The following is a 20,268-nucleotide window of genomic DNA, read 5'->3' on the forward strand; positions in this document are numbered from 1 at the left end:
ATTGTTCTGTGGTACTGTCTTTGGCCTACTTGCTTGCTGACCACAGTCACAACAGGGGTGTATTCATTACGCCAATGACGTTACAAAACGTTCCGTCTGTTGCAAAATGTTCAAAGTGAAAACATTTTCCAACGATAAAAAGGTAGGTCTCTCCCCGTTTTACTTTCTTGCTGTTTGGTTCTTAAACGGTAAACGGTTTCCGTTGCAAGACGTAATGAATACACCCCAGATAGCAGAAAAATTGCCAATTTCGCCGGAGCGCCACCGCCCTTATGACGGTTGTCATGGCACTTTGTTGCTAGGGAAAATTGTACAGGGGACGAGGATGAAAGCGGAAGTTAGAAAGGATACAGCTTTTGTCAGATTAACGTCAAATTGGACTTTTCGCAGCAGGTTAGAATTTCCGCAGCAGGTAAAGGTAATTAAGGTAAGGAAAAGGGTTAGGGTTATGTAAAATTAAAAACAATAAGACACTTTTACCGTTCACTTGACAAAAGCTGGATCCCTTCTAGCCATGACCAGGGGGCGTGGCCTTGCTTAACGAGTCAATCCGGAAGTAGTATGGAGCGTGTAAAATTCGGTGGTGTCAAATGAAAAATACCGTCAAGAGCCAGTGAAACACACATACTGGCTTGGACGGATTGGTAGGAGAACAGTGGTGAAAAGGACGATGCATATCGCAAGTCTCGGTGAATTCCTATGTTGATAAATAAATCAATTGAACACATCTAGCTAAATGTCGGATCCAAGAAAGAGGGGAGGAAATGTGGACTGGACATGCAGTGAGGCACTGACACCGGTGGGCAAAACGGAGAGGAATTAAAGTGAGAGTGAAGCCGATCAACTGAAACCATTCTTCGACATCCAAACTGGCTTTCCAGATAGCAAGCAACACGTCCTACCGGGGCAAATTACAAAAGGTGAGGTGGAAATTGTACTCTTGCTTAGCTAACGTTAGCTGTCTGAAGCTAGCTTGATCAAGTTGACTTGATTTACCTAGCCGTGAGCTAGGTCGTTATGGAACAAGCTCGCTAACATTTGATTTATGAAAAGGTCAATTGCTTGCTTGGCTAGCTAGGATGTAAGTTAACTAACGTCATTGATATGGAGATCTTCAAGTATTGCAATTTACAAACTTAACTCAACTTGTGGTTGCAATGATGTGCAAACATTCAGTCTTGGTCATGCAACAAAATGATAAAATAGTTGTAAGTTCACAACGTTTGTTATTCAAATTATTGTAGGCATTTTCTAATATTAGATGGTTAACTTTGAAATTACGTTTGCCAAGTTTTTGCTGTGTAGTTGTCTCAAATGGCTCTTACAGGCAAACGATAGTCGAACTACAATGTAGCTAGCTGTCAAAACAGTAGTAGCGAAGCGACACGGATACAGTTCAGTTGTCTTGACTGGCTTCAACTTGCTTTTCTTAAATACCGATGACCAGTTGTTTAGTAGGCAACTCTTCTCCAAGACACATATTTACTTTAATAACAAACCTGATTCCAGGAAGGCTAGTCTTTTTTAGTTGAACTTCGACCTTCTAATTTGAGAGTTTTAACCTACCAGGTACTTACACGTTTCAGTGAGAGAGGGAGGGAAGGGAGGTTGGCGTTTGTAATGGCTCTGTTCGTGACGGTGAACAATCCCCCCCCCCCCCCCCCCCAATAACTCATTTTCTCCCCACCCCCTTCGTTGTCCTTTAAACTTTCTGATGTGTTGAAAGAGATACTGGGAGAACTAGACCGCTCTGCTTCAGGTACCGTAGAACAATACTTTTCACACCCTTTGGCACCTCCTTTCAAACCTGACTTTCTCCTTTGGCTTTTGTGTAACTTGTCTCTTACAATGCTACCATAGACTGTCAAGTTATTACCCTCTTAACTGTTTGTATACCACAAGTCTATGCTGTCTACTCATCTGTCCCCGAACCCCAACACCTCTAGTGCAGTACCTCCTTTTTTTTCTCTTTTCGTTTTTCCCTAAACTGCTTAATTCCGTCGTTCACTCACCCTATAACTGTCTACGTGTTTAAAGCCATGTGTTTCTGATGTAATGTTAACATTGTGTGTGTGTTCTAGTGAGGATCAACTGGATTAGATTTACTGTAGCTCTTGGTGTCCCAGGGTGAGATGGGTAGATTAACCTCTCCAACTCTGTTGAATTTGTTGTCGTTTTTGAGCACCCAGGAAATGAGGCTCACCAATTACCTCAACGATATACATTTCCAGAAAGTCAAAAGTAAATATAGTCCTTTTTAGCCTAGCTTTTCAACCATGAACATATGGAGTACAGATTTTAAAGTTGGTGTATGATTCAGTAGCACATTACTCAACCAGACCAGGACATCTACTCTAAATTAGTTTGTACTTAGTCCGATTGCAATGCTTACAAGATTATTGTTATCACCTGTAACTGGTTTAGACACCTTGAAAGTCTCCTGTTAGGATATACAGTGTACTGTAGGGGGGCTAGCCCTACCCTGGACTCAATCGATCCCCTTATCCAAATCGATACCCTCATCTATGTCTATCCGTCTGCTTAGATGCAATGTTTTCGGTAACTGTTGCGCGTCATTTCTACCCATGTCAAAACTTGGCGTAAAACCACGCCCACGGGTAACCTAGCAACAGTCAATGCCGCGCTGATTGGTCAGAGTTCGGGACGTTCGTTGTGAGCGAGGGAACAACGCTCGAGATAAAGTCCCCACGAACCGAGCGGTTTGTTATACCGGCCGCGGTTACCTGTTTCTTGGCCTCGTTTTGAATTAAGTTCAACTAAAAAGGTCACGTACATCTCTCTATAAGATAGCTCCATTGAGTCACTATTACTGACAATCAATGTAATATTAGCTATATCTTTGCCCATTCAGCGAAAGCTAGTTATACAGCATCTCATTCAGTGTCCAACTACCACAAATGTCATGAAGGTAAGTATCTCAAAACACTTTAGATAACTTAGTGTGGTTAGGCTGGCTGAAATTAATTTGGTATTTTATTTAACCTTTATTTAATCAGTCACTAAAAAGCTACATAGTTTAATGCAACTTCATAACCAAATTCGGTAAAATGGCGAAGTATGGATGGCAATGTTTTTCTGTTTTTGGTGGTGATTCCCTCTCTGGCGCTCTTCCTCCTTTACTTCTCACTCTGACCAATCAGCACGGCTTTGAATGTTACTAGGTTACCCGTGGGCGTGGTTTAGCACCAAGTTTGACGTGAATAGAAAAGGACGCACCTGTTCCCTCATGTCTCTCTGTCTGCTAGATACAGTGTTCTCAGTACCTCTTCCCCCATGTCTGTCTTCACTCCTGCTGTAGGCCTAGAGCTTGTTGTAAAATATCAGGGCATTTCAGGATGTAGCCTAGGCTAGTCTGATGTGTTCAGGACCAAGGCCTGTTGAAAGGATTCTCTTGGATGCATTAAATAGTCAAATGTTGCCTGTGATATTTAGGCCTTATTTGATTGGATTTGACTTTTCAGTCATTTGAAAGCTGTCCAAATATGATCCCTGACCTGGTTATGAGGCTTGGATATATTATTTGGACAGCTTGTTGCCATTGAAATGCTCACTCCGCGAGGATTTACAACATTCTAAAACCAAATGCAAATGGTGCCATGTTTGTTTGAGTCTCTTTTAAATCTTCAGCATATTGATTGTGTGCAGTGCTCTCTTCTCACATTAGGTTGATTGTCATAATTATTTGACTGAATAATAGTGAGTAATGAATCGTATAGCCTATTTCTTAACTTAAATGTATTTAACCTTTTATTAAACTAGACAAGTCAGTTGAGAACAAATTCTTATTTGCAATGACGGCCTACCCCCGGCCAAACCCTAACCCGGACGATGTTTGTCCAATTGTACGCCGCCCCTTGGGACTCCCAATGATGGCCGATTGTGATACAGCCTGGAATTGAACCAGGGTCTGTAGTGACGCCTCTAGCACTGAGATGCAGTACCTTAGACTACTGCGGCACTCGGGAGCCCCAATAATTCCAGTACCTTTTTTTTCTCTCGACGCTTTAACAGCTAGTATGTACCAGGGGTGCGACACATGTTCTCTGCCTATCATACCATCTGGTATGCTGGTTTATGACCTCGTGATCAGTTATTGACAACAAACCCTGTTCAAACAGAAATACTTTTAAAAAATCAAATCAATCTGAATAAAACTTTAAAGCTTTTTAAATCTATGCCAATAATCAGTGATATATACCCAGTCATCCAGGAGCTGGGTATTGGGATTTACCATGCTGGGTATTGGGATTTACCATGCTACCTAAGACTATTGAACTCTATCAAATGTATTGATGAAGCCCTTTTTACATCCGCACATGTCATAAAGTGCTGTATAGAAACCCAGCCTAAAAGAGATGCACCCTAAGTTCATCCACTGAAACGGTGCACATTCTGTCCCCCTGGTCCTGAACTCTGTCCCTGCAGACTGACTGCATAGGCAGGTTTAATATATTGTTAGGGGGATTCTTAGGTAGGAAACTGCTTACATAGTTTTTTTTTTGGGGGGGGGGGTGCATCCCAAATTGCACCCTATTATGTGCACTACTTTAGACCAAGGCCTATAGGGTAGTCGTAAACTACTTTAAACCAAGGCTCATATATTCAATATAGGACATTTGCAGGGTTTGGTGGCAGCAGGGTGGAGTTATAGAGGTGTCATGAATCTTAACGTATCTTAACGACGTAAACAATCTAGTTTATGCTCCTCATCTGGAGAAACCTGCTGGTGGTGGACCATAACGAGAGGTCCTACAGTGTCCCTCATCTGGAGAAACCTGCTGGTGGTGAACCATAACGAGAGGTCCTCCAGTGTCCCTCATCTGGAGAAACCTGCTGGTGGTGAACCATAACGAGAGGTCCTCCAGTGTCCCTCATCTGGAGAAACCTGCTGGTGGTGGACCATAACGAGAGGTCCTACAGTGTCCCTCATCTGGAGAAACCTGCTGGTGGTGAACCATAACGAGAGGTTCTCCAGTGTCCCTCATCTGGAGAAACCTGCTGGTTGTGGACCATAACGAGAGGTCCTCCAGTGTCCCTCATCTGGAGAAACCTGCTGGTGGTGAACCATAACGAGAGGTCCTCCAGTGTCCCTCATCTGGAGATACCTGCTGGTGGTCAACCATAACGAGAGGTCCCCCAGTGTCCCTCATCTGGAGAAACCTGCTGGTTGTGGACCATAACGAGAGGTCCTCCAGTGTCCCTCATCTGGAGAAACCTGCTGGTTGTGGACCATAACGAGAGGTCCTCCAGTGTCCCTCATCTGGAGATACCTGCTGGTGGTGAAACATAACGAGAGGTCCTCCAGTGTCCCTCATCTGGAGAAACCTGCTGGTTGTGGACCATAACGAGAGGTCCTCCAGTGTCCCTCATCATCTGGAGAAACCTGCTGGTGGTCAACCATAACGAGAGGTCCTCCAGTGTCCCTCATCTGGAGAAACCTGCTGGTGGTGAACCATAACGAGAGGTCCTCCAGTGTCCCTCATCTGGAGATACCTGCTGGTTGTGGACCATAACGAGAGGTCCTACAGTGTCCGATTCCCAGATTGCATCCTATTCCCTATATAATGCACTACGTTTGACTGGGGACCATAGGACTCTGCTCAAAGCAGTACCATCTGGGACACAGTGTGTTGTTTGTTTCCAGCAACAAAGACAACATGAGAGGGACCAAATTGATATTTACTAAGGGCCGTGCATTAGCTTTGTGATCCAATCAAATCTTAGTTGTCACATGCGCCGAATACAACCTTACAGAGAAATGCTTACTTCAGTCAGGACTAATGTTGCTACGGATGCTGGCTGGTATACACTATATGAGTATGTGGACACGTGCCTGTGGAACGTCTCATTCTAAAATCATGGGCATTCATATGAAGTTGGTTCACGCTTTGCTGCTAGAACAGCCTCCACTCTTCTGGGAAGGCTTTCCACTAGACATTGGAACATTGCTGCGGGGACTTGCTTCCATTCAGCCACAAGAGCATTAGTGAATTTGGGTACTGATGTTGGGTGGTTAGGCCTGGCTCACAGTCTACATTCCTATTGGCTGCTCGGCCATGGAAACCCATTTCATGACGCTCCCGACGAACAGTTCTTGTGCTGACTTTTCTTCCAGAGGCAGTTTGGAATTCAGTAGTGAGTGTTGCTTCAGCAATCGGCATTCCCGTTCGGTTAGTTTGTGTGGCCTACCACTTCACAGCTGAGCCGTTGTTGCTCCTAGACGTTTCCTCTTCACAATAACAGCACTTACAGTTGACCGGTGCAGCTCTAGCAGGGCAGCAATATGACAAACTGACTTGTTTGAAAGGTGGCATCCTATGACAGTGCCAAGGTGAACGTCACTGAGCTCTTCAGTAAGGCCATTCTTCTGCCAGTGTTTGTCTGTGGAGATTGCATGGCGGTGTGCTTGATTTTTATTCACCTTCAGCTACACCCGTTTCTAAATCCACTTATTTGAGGGGTGTCCACATACTTGCGTGTGTATATGTCCATCCTATATATTAGTGTGTGTGTTATCCCATGTTAAATGATTTGAAAAGGGATTCTCGGGTTACTGTTAACAGGCTTTTAAAATCTCCATTGAATAGAAAAGGATGGTTTTAGCCTAGGTTTCTGGACATTAGGCTTCTGTTTCTGTTCCCCCTGTGATACTCGGGCCGACGGGATGTCCTGTCCCCTTGTGATACTCGGGCCGACGGGGATGTCCTGTTCCCCTGTGATACTCGGGATGTCCTGTTCCCCTGTGATACTCGGGATGTCCTGTTCCCCTGTGATACTCGGGCCGACGGGATGTCCTGTCCCCCGACGGGTACATAACATGGTTGATACGTTCAGCTGTACAGTGATCTTAAGAAGGGTAGTGAAAATGAAGCTGTTGCCGTACTCAACCTCACAGCGTGATTCATTAGCACAGCTTGATTACAGCTTGATTCATAGGCTCAACACACAAAATAGCTTTATGGTGACACCGGTGAGCGATGATGAGGCAACGGCCGCAAGATTCGTGGTTGGACCATCCCCTAATGAACAGTTTGGGTCTTGTTCTGATTCTGCTCAATGACCGTCAGCGATTTCTAGATGATAGAACTCCAGTAATAACCTCATCTGTCCAGAAATACCCTCGTTTTAGTCTAGGATGCACTGATGTCTCGGATCATATCGTGCTTGTTTATTTCAGAAATGTACTAAATTGATGCTAACAGTTTCTCTGTCCTCTGTTTCAGGATGATGGCTGAGGGATAACGTCAAGGACTGTCAGCCCCTCCACCCCAACGTGACCCTGGTTATCTTATCCAAACACCCCTTTTCCCCCTGTTTTTCTCAATTTCCTCTTGCCCCAACTCACTCTCCTGTCCCACTGTTTCATGGAGGAGAGCCAAACCGATACAACAACACACTGGGTTAATACTCACGTCTCTGCAATAGAGGTTCTGGATCATTCTCCTGTCATGTTATCGATCAGACTCAATGATTGGATGAGCAGTAAGGATCACGTGATCAGACCACTGTTCTCTCCACCTCTATTGGACTTCTTCTCTTTCTCATCTTTGTGACTGATTTGGACCCTATTGGCTGTTATCATTTCAATTCTGTCCCCCCTCCGCTGTTTTCTTTTCCTCACTGCAGTCTATCCTCTGATGTCATTGGGCCATGGTTCGCAAGAGAGGTTCCCTTATCTTGTGTGGAGCTTTCCTATTCGTCGCCTGCAATGGCTTGCTTCTCCTTTTCCTTTGGGGACGGCCTCCCATTGGTCGACTTGGGGAGGGGGGAGGGGCTGAGCCAGGGGGAAGGGAAGAGTGGGGAGTGGCCAAAAGAAAAGGGGGTGGGACTAATCTGGCTGGTGAGGTGATCCGATTGGCCGAGGAGGTAGAATCGGAACTCGAGACCCAGAAGGAACTTCTGAAGCAGATTCAGAGTCACAGGTCACTATGGGAAAAGAGGAGAGGGATGGGAAGAAGACGGATGGATGGAGGGAAGGTAGAAAATAAAGAGGAACACAAACCGCCGCCACAGTTGCCTCCAGTACCTCCAAAGGACGATTCAGAGAACAAGGACCCAAGTCAAGAAAAAAACGAAACAGGAATTTGTTGTTACAGCAGTCCCAGACCTTAAAGTAGACACTCAACCGGACAATGACATAAAAGAACTGAACTACACCAAATTGGAAGTAACTGTCACCAGCCCACAAGTTGTCATTCCCATATTGGTTATTGCCTGTGACAGGGTGACAGTGAAAAGGAGTCTTGACAAATTGATCCAATACCGCCCCTCTGCAGAACTCTATCCAATCATAGTTAGCCAGGACTGCGGCCATGCTGAGACGGCCCGTGTGATTGGCTCGTATGGCAGTCAGGTGACACACATTAGCCAACCAGACCTCTCGGACATCCGGGTACGGCCGGAGCACAGGAAGTTCCAGGGTTACTATAAGATTGCCAGACACTACCGCTGGGCCCTCAACCAGGTGTTCGACACACTCTCTCACTCCACCGTGGTGATCGTGGAAGATGACTTGGAGGTAAGTGAACAGTAACTGAAATCTATACACCACCTGTCTGCATGCACTGCAATTGAGGAATGGATTTAAAGTGCAGCTAGCTAGCAATAGAAGTATCTAGTAGCCTTGCATGAGCTTGTGGCTCATAGGAGTCTTTCTCCTGTTTTCTAGAGCATGAAGCACCTTGATGTACAGAACACTAGTGTATCGCAGGGCATTGGGTCCCATTTTTACAACAGTACACTAGTGTATCGCAGGGCATTGGGTTCCATTTTTACAACAGAACACTAGTGTATCGCAGGGCATTGGGTCCCATTTTTACAACAGAACACTAGTGTATCGCAGGGCATTGGGTCCCATTTTTACAACAGAACACTAGTGTATCGCAGGGCATTGGGTCCCATTACAACAGAACACTAGTGTATCGCAGGGCATTGGGTCCCATTACAACAGAACACTAGTGTATCGCAGGGCATTGGGTCCCATTACAACAGAACACTAGTGTATCGCAGGGCATTAGGTCCCATTACAACAGAACACTAGTGTATCGCAGGGCATTAGGTCCCATTACAACAGAACACTAGTGTATCGCAGGGCATTAGGTCCCATTACAACAGAACACTAGTGTATCGCAGGGCATTGGGTCCCATTACAACAGAACACTAGTGTATCGCAGGGCATTAGGTCCCATTTTTACAACAGAACACTAGTGTATCGCAGGGCATTTACAACAGAACACTAGTGTATCGCAGGGCATTTACAACAGAACACTAGTGTATCGCAGGGCATTGGGTCCCATTTTTACAACAGAACACTAGTGTATCGCAGGGCATTTACAACAGAACACTAGTGTATCGCAGGGCATTGGGTCCCATTTTTACAACAGAACACTAGTGTGTCGCAGGGCATTGGGTCCCATTACAACAGAACACTAGTGTATCGCAGGGCATTAGGTCCCATTACAACAGAACACTAGTGTATCGCAGGGCATTGGGTCCCATTTTTACAACAGAACACTAGTGTATCGCAGGGCATTTGGTCCCATTTTTACAACAGAACACTAGTGTGTCGCAGGGCATTGGGTCCCATTTTTACAACAGAACACTAGTGTGTCGCAGGGCATTGGGTCCCATTTTTACAACAGAACACTAGTGTGTCGCAGGGCATTGGGTCCCATTTTTACAACAGAACACTAGTGTATCGCAGGGCATTGGGTTCCATTTTTACAACAGAACACTAGTGTATCGCAGGGCATTGGGTCCCATTTTTACAACAGAACACTAGTGTGTCGCAGGGCATTGGGTCCCATTTTTACAACAGAACACTAGTGTATCGCAGGGCATTGGGTCCCATTACAACAGAACACTAGTGTATCGCAGGGCATTGGGTCCCATTACAACAGAACACTAGTGTATCGCAGGGCATTGGGTCCCATTACAACAGAACACTAGTGTATCGCAGGGCATTGGGTCCCATTTTTACAACAGAACACTAGTGTATCGCAGGGCATTTGGTCCCATTTTTACAACAGAACACTAGTGTGTCGCAGGGCATTGGGTCCCATTTTTACAACAGAACACTAGTGTGTCGCAGGGCATTGGGTCCCATTTTTACAACAGAACACTAGTGTGTCGCAGGGCATTGGGTCCCATTTTTACAACAGAACACTAGTGTGTCGCAGGGCATTGGGTCCCATTTTTACAACAGAACACTAGTGTATCGCAGGGCATTGGGTCCCATTTTTACAACAGAACACTAGTGTATCGCAGGGCATTGGGTCCCATTTTTACAACAGAACACTAGTGTATCGCAGGGCATTGGGTCCCATTACAACAGAACACTAGTGTATCGCAGGGCATTGGGTCCCATTACAACAGAACACTAGTGTATCGCAGGGCATTGGGTCCCATTACAACAGAACACTAGTGTATCGCAGAGCATTGGGTCCCATTACAACAGAACACTAGTGTATCGCAGGGCATTAGGTCCCATTACAACAGAACACTAGTGTATCGCAGGGCATTAGGTCCCATTACAACAGAACACTAGTGTATCGCAGGGCATTAGGTCCCATTACAACAGAACACTAGTGTATCGCAGGGCATTGGGTCCCATTACAACAGAACACTAGTGTATCGCAGGGCATTAGGTCCCATTTTTACAACAGAACACTAGTGTATCGCAGGGCATTTACAACAGAACACTAGTGTATCGCAGGGCATTTACAACAGAACACTAGTGTATCGCAGGGCATTGGGTCCCATTTTTACAACAGAACACTAGTGTATCGCAGGGCATTTACAACAGAACACTAGTGTATCGCAGGGCATTGGGTCCCATTTTTACAACAGAACACTAGTGTGTCGCAGGGCATTGGGTCCCATTTTTACAACAGAACACTAGTGTATCGCAGGGCATTGGGTCCCATTACAACAGAACACTAGTGTATCGCAGGGCATTGGGTCCCATTACAACAGAACACTAGTGTATCGCAGGGCATTAGGTCCCATTACAACAGAACACTAGTGTATCGCAGGGCATTGGGTCCCATTTTTACAACAGAACACTAGTGTATCGCAGGGCATTTGGTCCCATTTTTACAACAGAACACTAGTGTGTCGCAGGGCATTGGGTCCCATTTTTACAACAGAACACTAGTGTGTCGCAGGGCATTGGGTCCCATTTTTACAACAGAACACTAGTGTGTCGCAGGGCATTGGGTCCCATTTTTACAACAGAACACTAGTGTATCGCAGGGCATTGGGTCCCATTACAACAGAACACTAGTGTATCGCAGGGCATTGGGTCCCATTACAACAGAACACTAGTGTATCGCAGGGCATTGGGTCCCATTACAACAGAACACTAGTGTATCGCAGGGCATTGGGTCCCATTACAACAGAACACTAGTGTATCGCAGGGCATTGGGTCCCATTACAACAGAACACTAGTGTATCGCAGGGCATTGGGTCCCATTACAACAGAACACTAGTGTATCGCAGGGCATTAGGTCCCATTACAACAGAACACTAGTGTATCGCAGGGCATTAGGTCCCATTACAACAGAACACTAGTGTATCGCAGGGCATTGGGTCCCATTTAAAAAATAAAAAAAAAAACCTTTTTTTTTTTTTACAACCTTTTGGTATGACTCGGCTGGGAATCGAACTCTCAACCTCCGGTGCGGACACTCTCTAACCACAAAGCCTGTTGGTCAGTTTAGTATTCGTATAAAGCAGCACTAGATTCATCAACGAGGCCTAAGTGATGAATCTAGTGCTGTATTTTAGTTGCACTGCCAACATCCAGCCCTGGTGTCATTCCCAGAACCGTCATTTCTTTCAGGGAACGACGACCCTGTGGCCTACAACAAAAACACGAAGTGCTCCGTTTGCAGCACTGAGCTTTAACCCCCCCCCCCCCCCCCCCCGCAACGGGCAGAATATGCCTTCTGTCTGCCTGCTCAGCACATTCCATTGGGTTATATGGGAAAGTTTTTAATTCCATCTGGCTCACATTGACATTTGGGATAATAATAATGATGATAAAAGTTGATCCTAATATGTCCCTCATTTGCACAGCCCTTTCATTGGGAAAACCTAGAACATAGCTTTTGCATTAAACATTTCGAAACATCTCTTTTTATGGCCTCACACCACTGGTTCATTGGTCTAGGGCAATAATGCCGTCGGGGGGTATGCCAAATAAAAATGTGATTAAAATAAAAAATATGTTTAAATCTTCACATTTTCAAACAGTACATTTATATTTTCCCACGGGGGCTATACATTTTTGATGAGTTTTTTTTCTCGCCTGAGTAGCCTCGTTTCACTGCCAAAAATAAAATTCAACCATCTAGTGTTGAGCGAAATAACAACGTCAAATACAGGGAGCCTAGTGAAATAATGAACATCCAATCACATTAACCGTTACTCATCCAATCACATTAACCGTTACGCATCCAATCACATTAACCGTTACGCATCCAATCACATTAACCGTTACGCATCCAATCACATTAACCGTTACGCATCCAATCACATTAACCGTTACGCATCCAATCACATTAACCGTTACGCATCCAATCACATTAACCGTTACTCATCCATTTACATTACATTACATTTACATTTAAGTCATTTAGCAGACGCTCTTATCCAGAGCGACTTACAAATTGGTGCATTCACCTTATGACATCCAGTGGAGCAGCCACTTTACAATAGTGCATCTAAATCTTTTAAGGGGGGGGGTGAGAAGGATTACTTTATCCTATCCTAGGTATTCCTTTCCTCATCCAATCACATTAACCGTTACTCATCAAATCAAATTTATTTATATAGCCCTTCGTACATCAGCTGATATCTCAAAGTGCTGTACAGCTTTGTGACATCAAATGGACTTTGGTGGTCAAGATGTGTTGGTATCTGTACTGATGGCGCAAAAGCCAGGACAGGGAGACAAGGTGGAGGGGTAACACGCATGGAAGCAGTTGCTCCCGACTCCACTTGGGTAGACTGCAGCATCCACCCAGAGGCACTTGGGTAGACTGCAGCATCCACCCAGAGGCACTTGGGTAGACTGCAGCATCCACCCAGAGGCTCTTGGGTAGACTGCAGCATCCACCCAGAGGCTCTTGGGTAGACTGCAGCATCCACCCAGAGGCTCTTGGGTAGACTGCAGCATCCACCCAGAGGCTCTTGGGTACACTGTAGCATCCACCCAGAGGCTCTTGGGTACACTGTAGCATCCACCGAGAGGCTCTTGGGTACACTGCAGCATCCACCCAGAGGCTCTTGGGTACACTGCAGCATCCACCCAGAGGCTCTTGGGTACACTGCAGCATCCACCCAGAGGCCCTTGCTGCTAAAGTAAAACCTGACCGCTTGAAAGACGTTTTGGACACTACAGTGGAAAAAAATGGATAACCCCTGAACTCGTGTGTTTTCTGCACTATGCAATGATTTTATTTTACCTTTATTTAACGAGGCAAGTCAGTTAAGAACACATTCTTATTTTCATTGACGGCCTAGGAACAGTGGGTTAACTGGTCTAGGAACAGTGGGTTAACTGCCTGTTCAGGGGCAGAACGACAGATTGTACCTTGTCAGCTCAGGGGTTTGAACATGCAACCTTCCGGTTACTAGTCCAACGCTCTAACCACTAGACTACCCTGCCGCCCCGATACAGTGCCTTGCAAAAGTATTCACCCCCCCTTGGCGTTTTTTTCTATTTTGTTGCATTACAACCTGTAATTTAAATGTATTTTTTATTTGGATTTCATGTAATGGACATACACAAAATAGTCCAAATTGGTGAAGTGAAAAAAAAATGTATTCAAAAACTCTAAACTGAAAAGTGGTGCGTGCATACAGTATGTATACACCCCCTTTGCTATGAAGCCCCTAAATAAGATCTGGTGCAACCAATTACCTTCAGAAGTCACATAATTAGTTAGACTGCACACATGTGGACTTTATTGAAGTGTCACATGATCTCAGTGTGTGTGCAATTGAGAATATGTGGGGTGACTTAAAGATTGTTGTTCACCAGCGGAACCCAACCAACTTGAAGGAGCTGGAGCAGTTTTGCCTTGAAGAATGGGCAAAAATCCCAGTGGCTAGATGTGGCAAGTTTATAGAGACATACCCCAAGAGACTAGCAGCTGTAATTTTTTTTTATTTTTTTTGGGGGTAGTTTTGCACGCTCAAGTTCTGTTTTTTTTTTGTGTCTTATTTCTTGTCTGTTTCACAATGAAAAATGTTGTATCTTCAAAGTGCAAGTTGTGTAAATCAAATGATACAAACCCCCCAAAATCCATTTTAATTCCAGGTTGTAAGGCAACAAAATAGGAAAAATGCCAAGGGGGGTGAATACTTTCGTAAGTCACTGTAAGAGCTTTGTCACTTCCAACGAGCCGGGTTGTGACACTCACTCATTCTTATGTTTTAAAACATGTGTCAGTGTTTGGCAGGCTTACAATGATGGCAAAAAACAACATTTGAGAGTGCGCTGACCCTGGTGCCAGAGGGGGTACGCAGCTGGAGGTTGAATGTTTGAAGGGGTATCGGACTATAAAAAGTTTGGGAACCACTGGTCTAGGGTAAGGACTAGTCTAGGGTAAGGACTAGTCTAGGGTAAGGACTAGTCTAGGGTAAGGACTAGTCTATTGGTCTAGGGTAAGGACTAGTCTATTGGTCTAGGGTAAGGACTAGTCTATTGGTCTAGGGTAAGGACTAGTCTATTGGTCTAGGGTAAGGACTAGTCTATTGGTCTAGGGTAAGGACTAGTCTATTGGTCTAGGGTAAGGACTAGTCTAGGGTAAGGACTAGTCTATTGGTCTAGGGTAAGGACTAGTCTAGGGTAAGGACTAGTCTATTAGTCTAGGGTAAGGACTAGTCTAGGGTAAGGACTAGTCTATTAGTCTAGGGTAAGGACTAGTCTAGGGTAAGGACTAGTCTATTAGTCTAGGGTAAGGACTAGTCTAGGGTAAGGACTAGTCTATTAGTCTAGGGTAAGGACTAGTCTATTGGTCTAGGGTAAGGACTAGTCTATTGGTCTAGGGTAAGGACTAGTCTATTGGTCTAGGGTAAGGACTAGTCTATTGGTCTAGGGTAAGGACTAGTCTATTGGTCTAGGGTAAGGACTAGTCTATTAGTCTAGGGTAAGGACTAGTCTATTGGTCTAGGGTAAGGACTAGTCTAGGGTAAGGACTAGTCTATTAGTCGAGGGTAAGGACTAGTCTAGGGTAAGGACTAGTCTATTAGTCTAGGGTAAGGACTAGTCTAGGGTAAGGACTAGTCTAGGGTAAGGACTAGTCTAGGGTAAGGACTAGTCTATTAGTCTAGGGTAAGGACTAGTCTATTAGTCTAGGGTAAGGACTAGTCTATTGGTCTAGGGTAAGGACTAGTCTATTAGTCTAGGGTAAGGACTAGTCTATTGGTCTAGGGTAAGGACTAGTCTATTGGTCTAGGGTAAGGACTAGTCTAGGGTAAGGACTAGTCTATTGGTCTAGGGTAAGGACTAGTCTAGGGTAAGGACTAGTCTATTGGTCTAGGGTAAGGACTAGTCTAGGGTAAGGACTAGTCTATTAGTCTAGGGTAAGGACTAGTCTAGGGTAAGGACTAGTCTATTAGTCTAGGGTAAGGACTAGTCTATTAGTCTAGGGTAAGGACTAGTCTATTAGTCTAGGGTAAGGACTAGTCTATTAGTCTAGGGTAAGGACTAGTCTATTAGTCTAGGGTAAGGACTAGTCTATTGGTCTAGGGTAAGGACTAGTCTAGGGTAAGGACTAGTCTAGGGTAAGGACTAGTCTATTGGTCTAGGGTAAGGACTAGTCTATTGGTCTAGGGTAAGGACTAGTCTATTGGTCTAGGGTAAGGACTAGTCTATTGGTCTAGGGTAAGGACTAGTCTATTGGTCTAGGGTAAGGACTAGTCTATTGGTCTAGGGTAAGGACTAGTCTATTGGTCTAGGGTAAGGACTAGTCTATTGGTCTAGGGTAAGGACTAGTCTATTGGTCTAGGGTAAGGACTAGTCTATTGGTCTAGGGTAAGGACTAGTCTATTGGTCTAGGGTAAGGACTAGTCTATTGGTCTAGGGTAAGGACTAGTCTATTGGTCTAGGGTAAGGACTAGTCTATTGGTCTAGGGTAAGGACTAGTCTATTGGTCTAGGGTAAGGACTAGTCTAGGGTAAGGACTAGTCTAGGGTAAGGACTAGTCTAGGGTAAGGACTAGTCTAGGGTAAGGACTAGTCTATTGGTCTAGGGTAAGGACTAGTCTAGGGTAAGGACTAGTCTATTAGTCTAGGGTAAGGACTAGTCTATTAGTCTAGGGTAAGGACTAGTCTATTAGTCTAGGGTAAGGACTAGTCTAGGGTAAGGACTAGTCTATTAGTCTAGGGTAAGGACTAGTCTATTAGTCTAGGGTAAGGACTAGTCTATTAGTCTAGGGTAAGGACTAGTCTATTAGTCTAGGGTAAGGACTAGTCTATTGGTCTAGGGTAAGTACTAGGGTAATTACTAGTCTAGTGTGACCAGTGGTTAGCCATAGTAGGCTCTGTTCTGTTTCGGCCCAGTAAAGCCCATCATTAAGAGCCCTCTATAAACATCTGTGGATCATTTTAGCAGGCGCTTTTTATCCAAAACTACTTAGTCAAGCATGAATACATTGTTTGTATGGCTGGGCCTTAGTGGGAATCGAACCCACAATCCTGGCCGTTTAGATCACTAAACTGACCTCAAGCCAGTAGATGAATCATGATGAACCAAGATGGACAGAGAGGACAGAGAAGGGTGCACAGTAGGGACGGAGCCAGAGGACATTTGTAATCCTGGTTTGCGTTCCCCGACGAGCAGATTTTGAACTGATTTAGTGGATTAACCACGTTGACACCCGGCAGAGTGGGGTGTGAAGACAGACCCCTCCATCCTGCCCCACTCATCCCCCATTTAATTCAGACCAAGGTTGTGTCCCAAATGGCATCCCATATACTGCAGCCCTTTTAAACAGGACCCATAGGGCTCTAGTCAAAAATAGTGCACTATATAGGGGGATAAGGTTCTATTTGAGACGCTAGTCAAATGAAACTGCCAGCTGGCTGAACAAATGGTCTGGAAACAAACCGCGTCGGCAGAATTCGTCACGAGAGATACAGGAAATGACCAAATCAACAGAGTTGTTACCATAAAAGGGGGGGATACCTAGTCAGTTGTACAACTGAAACGTCTTCTTTTAATCCAACCCCTCTGACTCAGAGAGGTGCGGGGGGGGGGAGCTGCCTTAATCAACATCCACGTCTTCAGCGCTAGGGGACACGAATCACCAGTTAAAAGCTTCTAGGCTAAACTTTGCTCCCTTAAATCAAACATTGAGAAACGGAGGGGGGGGGATGTACTGGGAACTGTGTCCACTTATGTAACTGTTCCCTCAGTTGCTTTTCTACATATTGTGACCACCAACCTGAACACACATTTATCATGTTTGCTTCGGTTAGTCATTTCATGTTGACACACTATTGGCATTATATTAATTGAACTTCTCATTCATTGAGGCTCCTATTGGTTGTTGCTCAATCCTGCTCAAGTTCTTGTCCTTTTTGTCATTAGGTTTGTATTGCATGGATTCGTACCGCAGATTCAGTTTTCACAGCCAGTTGATTGTTGACGAGCAGAAACCAACGTGTTTGGTAGTGTTGGTTATCGTTTGGCATTACAATGAATGACGCATAGTTGACACGATAGCACAAAACAGATCTGGGACCAGATTAGAGCTTTCATAATTACGAATAGTGGTGCAGGATATTTACTGAATAATTCATTTTTTATAACTGGAAGGAAAAACGTACTAAGACAAGTTATCCTGCTGTAAAACAGATGACTTATCCAAAGCTTCTCTGTCCCGTCCAGGTGGCCCCGGACTTCTTTGAGTACTTCCGCGCCCTGCACCCCATCTTGACCTCTGACCCCACCCTGTGGTGTGTGTCTGCCTGGAACGACAACGGCAGAGATGGCCTGGTGGACCCTGGGAAGGCTGACCTCCTCTACAGGACAGACTTCTTCCCGGGGCTGGGCTGGATGCTGCTGAAGGACGTCTGGGCAGAACTAGAACCCAAGTGGCCCACGGCCTTCTGGGACGACTGGATGCGTCACCCCGAGCAGCGTAAAGAGCGCTCCTGCATCCGCCCAGAGATCTCCAGAACTATGACCTTCGGACGCAAGGGTGTCAGCTTGGGTCAGTTCTTTGACCAGTATCTGCGTTATATTAAACTCAACACTGACTTTGTGCCTTTCACCAAACAGGATCTGTCTTACTTGATGAAGGAGAACTTTGACGTGAACTTTGTGAAGGAGGTTTACAGCGCCCCCCTAGTTAAAATAGAAGAGCTACAACAAGGGGGAGGTTTGAAGGAAATGGGTCCATACCGGGTACAATATTCCAGCCGGGAGAGTTTTAAAGTCATGGCTCGTAACTTAGGGGTTATGGATGACTTGAAATCGGGGGTTCCCCGTGCAGGGTACAGGGGCGTGGTCAGCTTCCTGTCACGTGGACGACGGGTCTTCTTGACCCCACCTGAAGGATGGACAAAGTACGACGTCAGCTGGAGCTGAGAGGTTCGGGACAGAACCCGTCAGCTGGAGCTGAGAGGTTCGGGACAGAACCCGTCAGCTGGAGCTGAGAGGTTCGGGACAGAACCCGTCAGCTGGAGCTGAGAGGTTCGGACAGAACGTAGTGTGAATGGTATCGAAGACCGACTTGAGAAACGCCCTCTCAAACCAAAGAAAACAAGGTCACATGAAGAAACGGGAGCTAAACCAAACAGACTGGCTTGGTGGGTGAAGGGATTTGACATGTGGTAGTTTGGGTAATGGACAGGAGGAGTAAGGCACTCCTTGTTTTATGAGTGAACCTGAATGCAGTGTAACACAGGGCACAGCCCAGGGAGTGAAACCACAAATTAAGAAATCATTTAGTGCTTGGTTGTTCTCCTGCTAGAGCTTATCTAGGAAGGGTTTTACTGTTTGCTTCAACCCAATGTCTTAAACTGACTCTAAAGTTCTGGACAACCACAAGTTTGATTACATTGATTGGGAGGGCTCAGAGATGAGCTTTTTGTCTTGTTCCCCGTGTCACCAGGTCTTTAGAGAGGCCAAACCCCTCTGGTCACATCCCAAATCGCACCCTTTTCTCTATTTAGTGCACTACTGTTGACCAGGGCCCATAGGGAATAGGGTGCAATTTGGTACAGCCTATGTCTACATTCTACTTTAAAAGAACTTGCAGTATTCTACTCACTCAAAGTGAATGAATGAGGTCAAAATATTAGCTAGACTGGTATTAATTGAGTATTATAAATATGATTGTCAAATTTGGTTTATTCATTTAAATGTTTTTTTTGGGGGCGGGAAAGGCTATTTTGGGAAATTTTATTTAGCTATCTTGTAAATGGTTTATAAAGAGATTCTTCAGATGGTCAGAGGTTCATACATTGCCATGCAGCGCACCAATTTAACACATCGTATGTGACATTCTGTTGATGTTGGGTTTATCCCAAACGGTACCTCGTTCCCTAGAAAGGGAAGAGGGACATTTTGGGATGCAGATGCTGACTATACTTGAGCCCTTTCCAAACGGTGGTATTCTACAGTATAAGGTTTGTTGAAAAACCAATGATTATGATTGTTTTACTTTTCTTTCTCTTCATTTACATGATGGGTGATACATTTATGTACTGTATTTAGTTCTGGGGTGATCGATTCTTATGTCCTTATGGTGGAACAAAAAATAAACACTGCCTGATACTTTTAATACGTTGCAAATAAAACGGACTATTTTGATATTTGTCCACGTCTTGAGTGTCAGCAGTTTCAGACTAGTCTTATTGTTCCTGGTCCTTTCCCACCTGTGCCTGTAACCTCTTCTGTGTCCCAAATGGCACCCTATTCCCTATATAGTACACTACTTTAGACCAGAGCCCTATTCCCTATATAGTACACTACTTTAGACCAGAGCCCTATTCCCTATATAGTGCACTACTTTAGACCAGAGCCCTATTCCCTATATAGTACACTACTTTAGACCAGAGCCCTATTCCCTATATAGGGTGTCATTTGGAACGTAACCCAGGCTCGGTTATCCCTCCCCACTTCCTTTCCCAGTCCACTCTTTATCCTGTTGACTTCCTGCCCTATCTTGCTTCCTGTTTCATAAACGGTCTGGTCTGATCACTTTCACAATCCAGATTAGAAGAGCC

At 45.0% G+C, this 20,268-nt stretch overlaps 1 pseudogene; it reads left to right on the top strand.

The window, feature by feature from the left end:
- The first annotated feature begins 533 nt into the window (after positions 1-533).
- LOC115128742 (alpha-1,3-mannosyl-glycoprotein 2-beta-N-acetylglucosaminyltransferase-like) lies at positions 534-19,852 on the top strand (annotated as a pseudogene).
- The last annotated feature ends 416 nt before the right edge of the window (positions 19,853-20,268 follow it).

Source organism: Oncorhynchus nerka, linkage group LG4, assembly GCF_034236695.1.
Source record: "Oncorhynchus nerka isolate Pitt River linkage group LG4, Oner_Uvic_2.0, whole genome shotgun sequence".
Lineage (NCBI taxonomy): Eukaryota > Metazoa > Chordata > Actinopteri > Salmoniformes > Salmonidae > Oncorhynchus > Oncorhynchus nerka.